Genomic DNA, 10,371 nt, shown 5'->3' with positions numbered 1-10,371 from the left:
CCTAGTTTAGCAACACTTCTGAAGCTTTGATAAGTATCTTTTAATTAGCATTGGGATAAAAATATTTTCCAATTTTATTGTTATTTTGAAATACATTGCTTAATTTTTAATATGTATAGATAGGTTAGTTTATATTAAGGTAATTATAGGTGAATAAGAATGAATAAACATCTACTTTTTAAAAAAGAATTGGCTTTGTTTGTTGAACTAGCACACGTATTGGAGTCAAGCATTTATTATACTGTAGCACCATTCTGTGATCTTGACCAAACATCTACCTTCTATGCTACTCAAAGATTATTAATTTATCCTCATTTTGGGGGGGGGTGGTCGTGGCTTAGGCCAGGCGTGGTGGCTCATGCCTGTAATCCTTGCTACTCAGGAGGCTGAGATCTGAGGATCGCAGTTCAAAGCCAGCCTAGGCACCAAAGAACATGAGAGTCTAGATAAAACCAGAAGTGGTGCTGTGGCTCCAGGGGTAGGATGGTAGCCTTGAGCTGAAGAACTCAGGGACAGCGCCCAGACCCAGAGTTCAAGTCCCACGACTGACAAAAAAAACAAAAAACAAAAAAAAAACTGTAGTAAGTATTGCTGGACACAAGTGCATTTCACCTCCAACCCTAGCTATTCAGAAGGCTGAGATCTGAGATGCATGGTTCTAAGCCATCCCAGGGAGGAAAATCTAAGAGTTTTATCTCTAGCAAAAAGTCAGACGTGGAGGTATGGCTCAAGTAGTAGAGTACAAGCCTGAGTACTGGCACACACACACACACACACACACACTCCATAGTGAGTATTAAAGAAAATGGTAATTGACAGCCCAGGCCTGAGACTTGACTACAAGCCAGCACTCAGCCACTGAGGGCTCCTTCCTGCCCCCTGGTTGAACACAGTTTCTTATGGGAGCCTTTGAAACTCTAGCCACTGATCAACTCTAGCCCCGGTTTGTCCATGGATTTCGTGTTGGAGGATAGGTATTTGGGACTTAGATTCAAGTTGCCTTAAGTCTTCACGCGATCTGCTTGTAGAATGACTGCAGCATCATGCTCATGGCCATTGCTAGGAAACCTGGATGTCATCTCCTGGATGTTTCTCTCAAAACGAGACTCTGCTTTACTGTCAGGTGCAGTTGCGGATGTCCTTGCTCATTCGACTCTCCTTGCAGAGAGCTGCCTGCATCAGGAAAATTGGGTGACGCACATCCCATTCCAAATATGACATGGGTAGAATGAAACCCAATGTACCAGGGGTCCCCAAGGACTTATTTGAGTGTCAAGATTAGTGAAAACCAGAGCCAGTAGTGATCTAAACTTGGTCTGGATTTGAACTTGGACCTTGGCTAGCCCCCCAAATGTCCACTGGAGCCAGGGAGATAAATGTCAGTGAATTGGTCCTCAAGTGAGCATGAAAGGCCAATTCATATAACTACACATCCCATGCTCGTTTTCTGATCAGAAAACAAGGTGATACGGTAGTGAAATCACAGAATGGAGAGGCAGGTAGGTAGCTTTTAGTGATTGCTCTCTTGTGCTATCCTCCAGTTCATGATTGTACAGATCTATCCACTGTAAAAGGTTTTTTTTTTTTTTTTTGTGGGTCACGGGGCTTAAACTCTAGGCCTGGGCACTGTCCCTGAGCTCTTCAGCTTGAGGCTATCGTTCTACCCCTTGAACCATAGTGCTACTTCCAGTTGTTTTCTAGTGGTTAATTGGAGATATGAGTCTCACAGGCTTTAGTGCCTAGGCTGGCTTTGAATTGCAATCCTCAGATCTCAGCCTCCTGAGTAGCTAGGATTACAGGCGTGAACCACTGGTGCTTGGGCCCACTGCAAAAGATTTGCATTAAACAGAGAATTGAGTTTCTCTGTACAGTGTCATCTCTTTATGTTTGTTTACTTTTATGTTTTTGCTCGTTCTGAGACTTGAACTTATGGCCCGGACATTGTCCCTGAACTTTAATGCTCAAAGCTAGTGCTCTAACACTGGAGCCACAGTCCTACTTCCTTTATGAATATTAAAATCCTTCAGAGTGCTCAATATGTATGAAGAGGTAAGTCCTCCACCACTACAGTGGCACCCCCAGCCCTTTTTCTCTGTGTGATAGGATCTTGCTACCTTTCTCCCTTCATCAGCAAAAGCCTGTGTCCATTCAGTGAGGAGCACGTTATCTGCGCAGGCATGAAGAAGCAGGGGTTTGGACTAGGCTCTCTCCATCTCAGCTCTGTTCAAGTTCTCTAGAGCTCTCTGGACATCTGCTTCTTCATTTCTAAATTAAAAGAGCTGAATGATATGAGGAGTCACAGGCTCAAAAATCGGCAATTAAGAGAAGTAAACAAAATCATCTCGTGTCTTGTCAACAATGGTGAATGTACTGCCCGGCAAGTGTATACGTCATACCAGGAATCTAGACTTTCAAGGGAGAAACTTCAAACCTGAAGTTTTTTTTTTTTTTTAAACTGTGGTGTGAATGAATGCACAGCATACCAGTATGTGGCTGTTGGGTCATCATTTTGTAATTTGGGAAGCAGAAGAGCTCTGAAATCACTTCAAGAATTCTACAGCGAAAAGAAATGGTCCCTCCAGCCATGGAATGTAGGTTTGACCTTATACTGTGACACGACACTCAAGGCTGGTTGTCTGGTTCGTCTTTTCTGAGCTATGAGAGGTCACACCGAGTGAGTGGCTCATCCTAGTCCTAGTTCTTACCTGTCCAATATCTGTCTGCACAGTATGAATCAGGGACTCAAGGACCCTGTGTCTCCCCTTTCCTGGCACCTGCCATCAGGTGACCTTGCCAACTCCTAGCAGTACACAGCAATGCTAACCACTTTCTCTCACACCAGTGGCTTCACTCAAGCAATTCTCTAACGATAACTCTGTGATATCCTTGAAAATGATGACTATTGTTTGCTGTGTCCCACCATGAAGAAAGCTGGGGAAGCCGTTGAAATGATTTAACTCTCTTGGCTTCTTTCTTCTGATCTTTGTTACACCATGTTCAATGAGCTAAGACAATGCCACTGTGGATGTGATTTGGCCAGACTCCTAATTTGGAAGTCATCAACTTATCTTTCCTCTCTATCTTGCCTTGGCAGAAGTTCATTAGCCATTGGAAGCGAATCTGTCAAAGTGAGTACATTTCAATTAACATTCAGGTTAACCTTGTCTGGATGCTCTCAAAAGCTTTTATTTTATTTTATATGATTGCCAGAGAGCTGTGACAAAATATACTTATTTGAGCCAACTACAACAAAAGAAAGCAAAACAAATGTATTCATGCTGGGGGAAGGAGAGAAATAATACTGGAAAATATTTTATCCATATTTTGTCCTTTTAATCTTACATCACAATATATCTTATTTTTCTTCTTCCGTGAATTCTGGCAAAACCATATTCTAAATAAGCAGGTTGCCAAGAAGAATAAATTAGTATTTTCTTTGGGTGATGTGTCACTCAAAATCAGGTCTGCAAAGAATATTTGGAGGTTAGATCTTTAGAAGTTCATCCCAAAGTGCAGCCTTGCCAAAGACTCAATGCTGAGAAACTTTTATACATCTTCTGTCATGAAACCTGAAGTTGTTGAGAAATGCTTGAGTCTCTTTCTCCCAGATCTAACATACAAAAGATTCATAAAGATTCCCAGCTATGTACTTTCCCACTAGAGATATTACTGACATCTCTTCATATGCTAAATCCTGAAACTGTAAACTTGCTCTTCTACTCTGTTAAAATGGTCTGACTATGGCCGGGAGATTGGCCTAGTGGTTAAAGTGCTTGCCTAGCATGCACGAAGACCAGGGTTCGATTCCTCGGTACCACATACATAGAAAAAAGCCAGAAGTGGTGTTGAGGCTCAAGTGGTAGAGTTCTAGCCTTGAGAAAGTCCAAGGACAGTGCTCAGGCCCTGAGCCCAGGCCAGGACTGGCAAAAAAAAAAAAAATAAAATAAAAAATAAAATGGCCTGACTTCTTTTAATAGGTCTTGGCTTATTTAAGAAGTTGTGGATACATGTCCTACAAAAATTCCAGAGCATGTTGTTTATTGAGATGCTTTAGAACAATTTATTCACACAATATGCTGGTCCAAATCCACCCCCTCCATTGTGCTTTTGTACTCTTCCCCATTTTTTAAAAACTATTTTAATAGATTTAATTATTCTATTATATGTGCACATATTGTACTTAAGTCATATTAGCTCCACCACGAATCATTCTCTCCTTTATCAACACTTCTGGTGACTGTACTGTTTTTTCCTCTCTCTCTTCTGTTGATATCAGAGTTTGAATTTAGGGTCTCATAATCATTTGGATTTCTTTGTGTTAGCTCATATCTGTGTGTATTGGTCTTAGGGCTTGAACTCAGAGCCTGAGAACTTTTTTGTTCAAGCCTAGAGCTCTACCACTCGAGTCACAGCTCCACTTCTAGCTGTTATTTATTTATTTTTTTGGTCGTTAATTGGAGTTAAGAGTTTTCTGGATGTTCCTGCCTGGGCTGGCTTTGACCTGCAATTCTCAGATCTCAGGTTCTTATGGAGCCAGAGTTATAGATCTGGGCTACTAATGGAAGATAGTACCTTGAATTTTTGCTTGTTGCTTTAGAGATGGAATCTCAAGGACTTTTCTGCATGGAATGGCTTCTCAGCACAATCCTCTGGATGGTGTGACACCTGAGTAGGTGGATGACACGCTGCTACTCTATTCAATATTGTTTGAAGTTGTTTTATTCTCTGCTGAAGAAAAAGAGTGACCCATTTTGGACTTAGATATACAGAAAAATGAGACCTGATCATCCATAGCAGTGAGTTTTAATTTCCATTCCTGCCCTCAGATTTTTTCCCCCAGAGTAACTGATTTCTTGTTGAATTTCGTTTTCTCGTAGAATTACGACCAAAGGGATAAAATTTCAAAGGAAAAATAAGGTGTGCCTCTGAGAAATTACGAACACTGACCCTAAGGGCCCAAAATCTGAATCCTAATGAAATGCTAAGAAAGACAATCTGAAATCTTTCTAGTAGGATAACATATCATTAACATAAGTGAGATTGGAACCAGAGACCTGTGTTCACTCTCTCTCCTTAAACAGATAAGGGTCATAATTTAAACAGAGGGGAGACCCTGTGTACACTCTATCAGCCTTAGTTAAGATGAGTACCATGCATCTGTCTATGCAAACCTGCTTGCTTCTTGCAATTACTGAGCTTTTCTTCTATACATGCTCTTTATATTAGATTTTTCTCTTGCTAAATATGAAATAAAAATATGTTCCGAGAAAACTAAGTTTACGGAGAACTGAGCTGAATGATGGGGTAGGATGAGAGAGAGTGTCATGATTTGGTAACAACACTCTGGACTGAGCAGCTTCCCCTTGGCTCTGATCCCAGAAGAGGCCTCCCCTTTTATGAGATCAAACATACCCTGAAACAGTCAGATATATACACTCACTAATTAGGTAATCCCCGATCCACGGAAAGACATCATTTCCAGAAGCCTAGAGAAAATTCTGTCATTACCCCACTGGAAATTACCTAAATCTTCTTTAGACCCATTAAGAATTGCACTCTTTAATTTCACTTCTGCTCTGACAATAAAAAAACATTTACTAATCAGTTGCTTTAGGAAGAGTATTTTAGTTTCTATTCCTTCTTAGTTTGAAGTTAAATATTATGAGTGCTCACATTACTAACAGAAATACAATAGTCCTTTATTGAGGTGAGGAAAAACTGCATTCCCTTCGTGATTCTCTGGATGTTGAAGACTCTGAAAAAAGTCCCAAAGGTTGTGTCCTTCCTCTGGGATTGATTCCACGTGGACACTTGAGGATTGTCCCAGCAACAAGACACATTTGGTAGAATTCCACTGAATCTGATTCACTGAATAGCGCACATAGAAATCTGATTCTTTGCGAGTCCACCAGCCTGTGAGGGCGAGCCTTTCTTCCCCGGTGAAGACATTCCTTTGGCTGTTTCTCAGTCAGGGCTATCATTTCTTGCAATCCTAAATTCCAAACATAATTATTAGAAAAAAATTATAAAACTTTGAAGAAACCCAAAGAAGAAATAATACTCATAGTTTCTCTACCCATAGTTTATTTCATTTCCTTCTGACTGTCTTCATTGTCAAAAACAAAAGTGCATGCCATGTGTACATTTTGCAAGAGGCAGTGTTACATTCTTTTCATGGCTGAATTTACCCAGTATTCGCTGAATTACACAGTATTTACTGTATAGATATCGTATTTTCTTTCTCTCTTTTTTCCATATTGGGAATTGAACCCAGGGACTTACTATTTGTGACATTCCCACAAGCCTCCTCTTCCCACCTACCCCTATGATACTGAGATTTGAACTCAGGGTCTTGCACTTGCTATAGAGATGCACTACCATTTGAGCCATCCCCCCACAGCTTTTTTGCTTTATTTATTTTTCAAATAAGGTCTCACTTTTGCCTCGGTCAATATGGTTTTCAGTCCTCCTCTGTATGCTTCTCACAAAGCTAGAATAATAGGTGCACATCCAGCTTTTTATTGGTTGAGATGAAGTGTCACAAACTTTCTGACCAAGACAGTTCTCCCAATCTCAGCCTCTCTGGTAGTAATGATTTTCTGCTACTCATCCTGCTAGCCCCAAACCATTGCTTTAAAATGGCTTGCTTCATCTTAACCCCTGAGGGTTTGTCTATGGCCCATCATCACTCACCAGGAACCACTCCCTAGAACTGCAAATCCTCTGAATCAACTGAAGTCTTTCTCGTGAAGACAGGGCACTCAGGGTTCACTGAGTCTGATTGACTCCCAGGGGGAAGCATACTAAGAAGGAGACAGAGGCCAAGGTTTGTGAATCCCGGAAGCAGCAGAGTTGAGCTCACAAATTCTAATGCCCACAGGGGTGGTTTTCCCTTGAAGGGAGAGCAGTCAGAAGAGCAGTGGCAAAGCAGAGGCAGCTTGCAACCAGCCACACGGCCAGCCGCACCGCCCCACAGGCTGTGGCATCTGTGGTAGAGCATCACAATTACTTTTCTTCAAGAATCTACAAGTGAAGTGCATACAATGCTTTTAAATTATAAATATACAAAACACTTTGTAGAACTCCAAACATCACATATGGGCTGATAGCCTTTTGTGACTTTTGCTTTAAAAGTGACTTAACTACAGAGGAGAATCTTCTGGTCTCTTACTAGAGTTGTAATGTCTGTATCAGCAGCTTTCGTTTTCTTTATTTAGGAAGGTAGAGGATTTCTTCATATCAGAAAATACACAAATCGTAAGTTCCTTAATAAAATTGGGCAAACTGAACAACTGTTTAACAAGTACCCAGTCCAAGAAACATTTTCCACCAGCAACAAAGGAAAAATAGAGAAACGAGATTGTGTCAAGCTAAAAAATTTCTGCACAATGAAAGAAACACTTTGAAGAATGAAGATATAACTACAGATTAGGAGAAAGTATTTACAAATCATACCTGAATAAGAAAAATTTCAAAAAATAGAAATGCAAATCACTAGAAAATAAGAAAGCAAACAACCCTGTAATAAGAAACAGACAATGGCATTTGTAGGTGCTAGAATGTGCCTATAAATCTATAAGTAAACATATTGGGTGGTATGCAAGTGGTTGCAAATGAATTAAGTATAATAGACTATGGAGAGCTCAATCTAATGTGTTGGAAAGACTAGGTAAAAGCTCAACAAAATCATTATCAGGGACTGGGTGCATCAGTGACGGGGAGGGAGAATACAGCCAAGAATTTCTTGTCTATACCACAAAACCAAGAACAGTAAGGGTGGGTCAAAATGGGAGAGAATGTTGAAGAGGGTGATGGAGGCCAAGATGCACTGCTTTATTAAATGGCATCTCCTTTGTACAACTAATTAAAGATCACACCAAATTTCCAATGGACAATAGACGTAAATAGACATTTCTCAAGCATACAATGGCTAACAGAAGTATGCTCAGTATAGTTAATCATTAGGGAAATGCAAATTAAAGCCATAATAAGATCACCTCCTGCCTATTAGATTACTGCTAAAGAGAAGGAATGTTGGCAAAGATGTGGAGTTAGTCATGGAAATGATTTCAGCAATTCTGCCAAAGAGTATAGGGGTTCTCTGAAAGGCTAAGATTATGACCCAGCAATCACACTACAGGGTTTGTTCCCAGGGACAAGAGGACGTCTTTACTTCCTGATCCCTATGGTATTATACACAATGACCAAGGTATGGAGTCGGCCTACGTGTCCATTAAGGGATGAAGGGATTACAAAATATGATATACACTTGTTTATGCAATGGAACGTGATTTGACCTTTAAAAACTGAGGAAATCTCCTCCTTTGTGCCATCATAGATAAACCTAGGAGCCATTCTGTTCAGTGTAAGCCAAGCACAGAGAGACAAATGTGGATCCTATTTATATCTACAATTTTAAACGTTGAATTTATACAAGTAGAGGGTAGAATGTTAGTTCCAGGGGCTTGGAAGGGTTCTGCAGGGTGGTAAGAGGTTGGTTAATGGGACAAAGTTACAGCTCTTCCTTCTATAAGAAATATATTCTGATGTTCTATTGCATAGCAAGTGACTATTCGATCATGAGACATTGTATATCTCATGATAACTAGAAGAAAGGATTTAAAATATTTTGATCACATTGTATTTGAGTTGATATGTTAACTAGTGTGATGTGTTCATTCTGCAATGCTTTAATATAGGGAAAAATCACATTGTACACAATAACTACATGTAACTAATACTTTTCCAACCAAAACTAAACAAAACTGGAAAAAAAGGAGCATTTTTTTTGGCCTGTCTCAGATCTTGAACTCAAGGCCTGAGCACTGTCCTCGGGCTTTTTCAAGGCTAAAGTTCCACCACTTGAGCCACAGCACCACTTCTGGCTTTTCTATGTATGTGGTACTGAGGAATCTAACCCAGGACTTCGTGTATGCTAGGAAAGCACTGCCCAAACCCCTGTGAGCAATGTTTTTTTGTTTTTTTTTGTTTTTGTGGGTCATGGGGCTTGAACTCTGGGCCTGGCGCTGCCCTGAGCTCTTCAGCTCAAGGGTACTGCAGTGCCCCTTGAGCTACTGCCCCACTTCTTGTTTTCTAGTGGTTAATTGGAGATAAGAGTCTCACGTTCCTTAGTGCCCAGGCTGGCTTTGAACCATGATCCTCAGATCTCAGCCTCCTGAGTAGCTAGGATTACAGGTGTGACCCACCACTCCCGGCTGGGAGCAACGTTTTTATTATTTCCCAGGATAAGCACATTATTTAGCAGAATCTCCTAAGGGTATGAGCAAATCCTATGTTCTCATGCTACCGAGAATGTTTGCCTCTTCTGAACTTCGTATCATATCACATGCATTCTTGTATTTGACTGTTTTTGCCCTGTATGCTTGTAAACTTTGTTCCTGTGGAAACTGCCTCACTCTTATCACCACAGAATATTTTGCTATGTTAATGCCTCATAATTTGTGCACCTATTATGTTGGTAGAAATTTGAATAATTCAGTGAATAAGTTAATAACTGATTCCTAACAACTAACAATAGTACATTGTAATAACTGCTGAAAAGCATAATTATAACTAACAACAGCTGACAATGTGATAAGAAGTTTATATGCTAATGAAGATACTGCTGTAACATTCTCACACCGGCTTCTTGGTGAGCATGCCCACATATTTCTCTAGGGATTGTTTAAGGAGCTGATTGCCCAGCCATCAATCATCAATAGGTTATGCATATGCTCAGTATTAGCATTTATGACAGAGAAAGTTCCTGTCTGTCACAATAACACAGTAACACCCCGTCACAAGGGTGTGAGAATTCCTGTGGCTTTATAACTTTGCCGATTCTTTGGCACTGTCCATCTTTCCCATTTAGCCAGCCGGGTGGGTGTGAGGAGATGATGCATTATGACTTTACCGTCCCTTTCCTTCCATATTCCAGTGAGGCCTACTTCCTGCTCTTTTAGAGTACTTTAGGAACCAATTAGCTCTCTACCTCTTGGAATGAGGGGAAAACTGTACACCTGTCCTCAATACCCCCTTTCCGTTCTTCACTCACCTCACATTGAACAACTGCTCCTGCTCTCTCTCTCTCTCTCTCTCTCTCTCTCTCTCTCTCTCTCTCTCTCTCTCTCTCTCTCTCTCTCTGTCTAATTTCTTCTTTTTGTCTCCTTTCCAGCTGCAACTCTTTTCCCTGGTACCTTATGACTTACGCATTCAGCTCTCAGGCCTCAGCCTAAACTCCGCTTCTCCCAGAAAGTCTCTCCTGACCTTCATCCTGTGCTAACACGCAACATTTGCTTGTTAGCATGTACTAGTTCTCCTCAGGTCAAGATAATTTATGTAGTGTCATCACAGATTAGTAACTGGATGGAT

This window comes from Megascapheus bottae, chromosome 13 (assembly GCF_031878675.1).
Source record: "Megascapheus bottae isolate mThoBot1 chromosome 13, mThoBot2.hap1, whole genome shotgun sequence".
Lineage (NCBI taxonomy): Eukaryota > Metazoa > Chordata > Mammalia > Rodentia > Geomyidae > Megascapheus > Megascapheus bottae.
Note: the sequence above shows the minus strand (reverse complement) of the source record.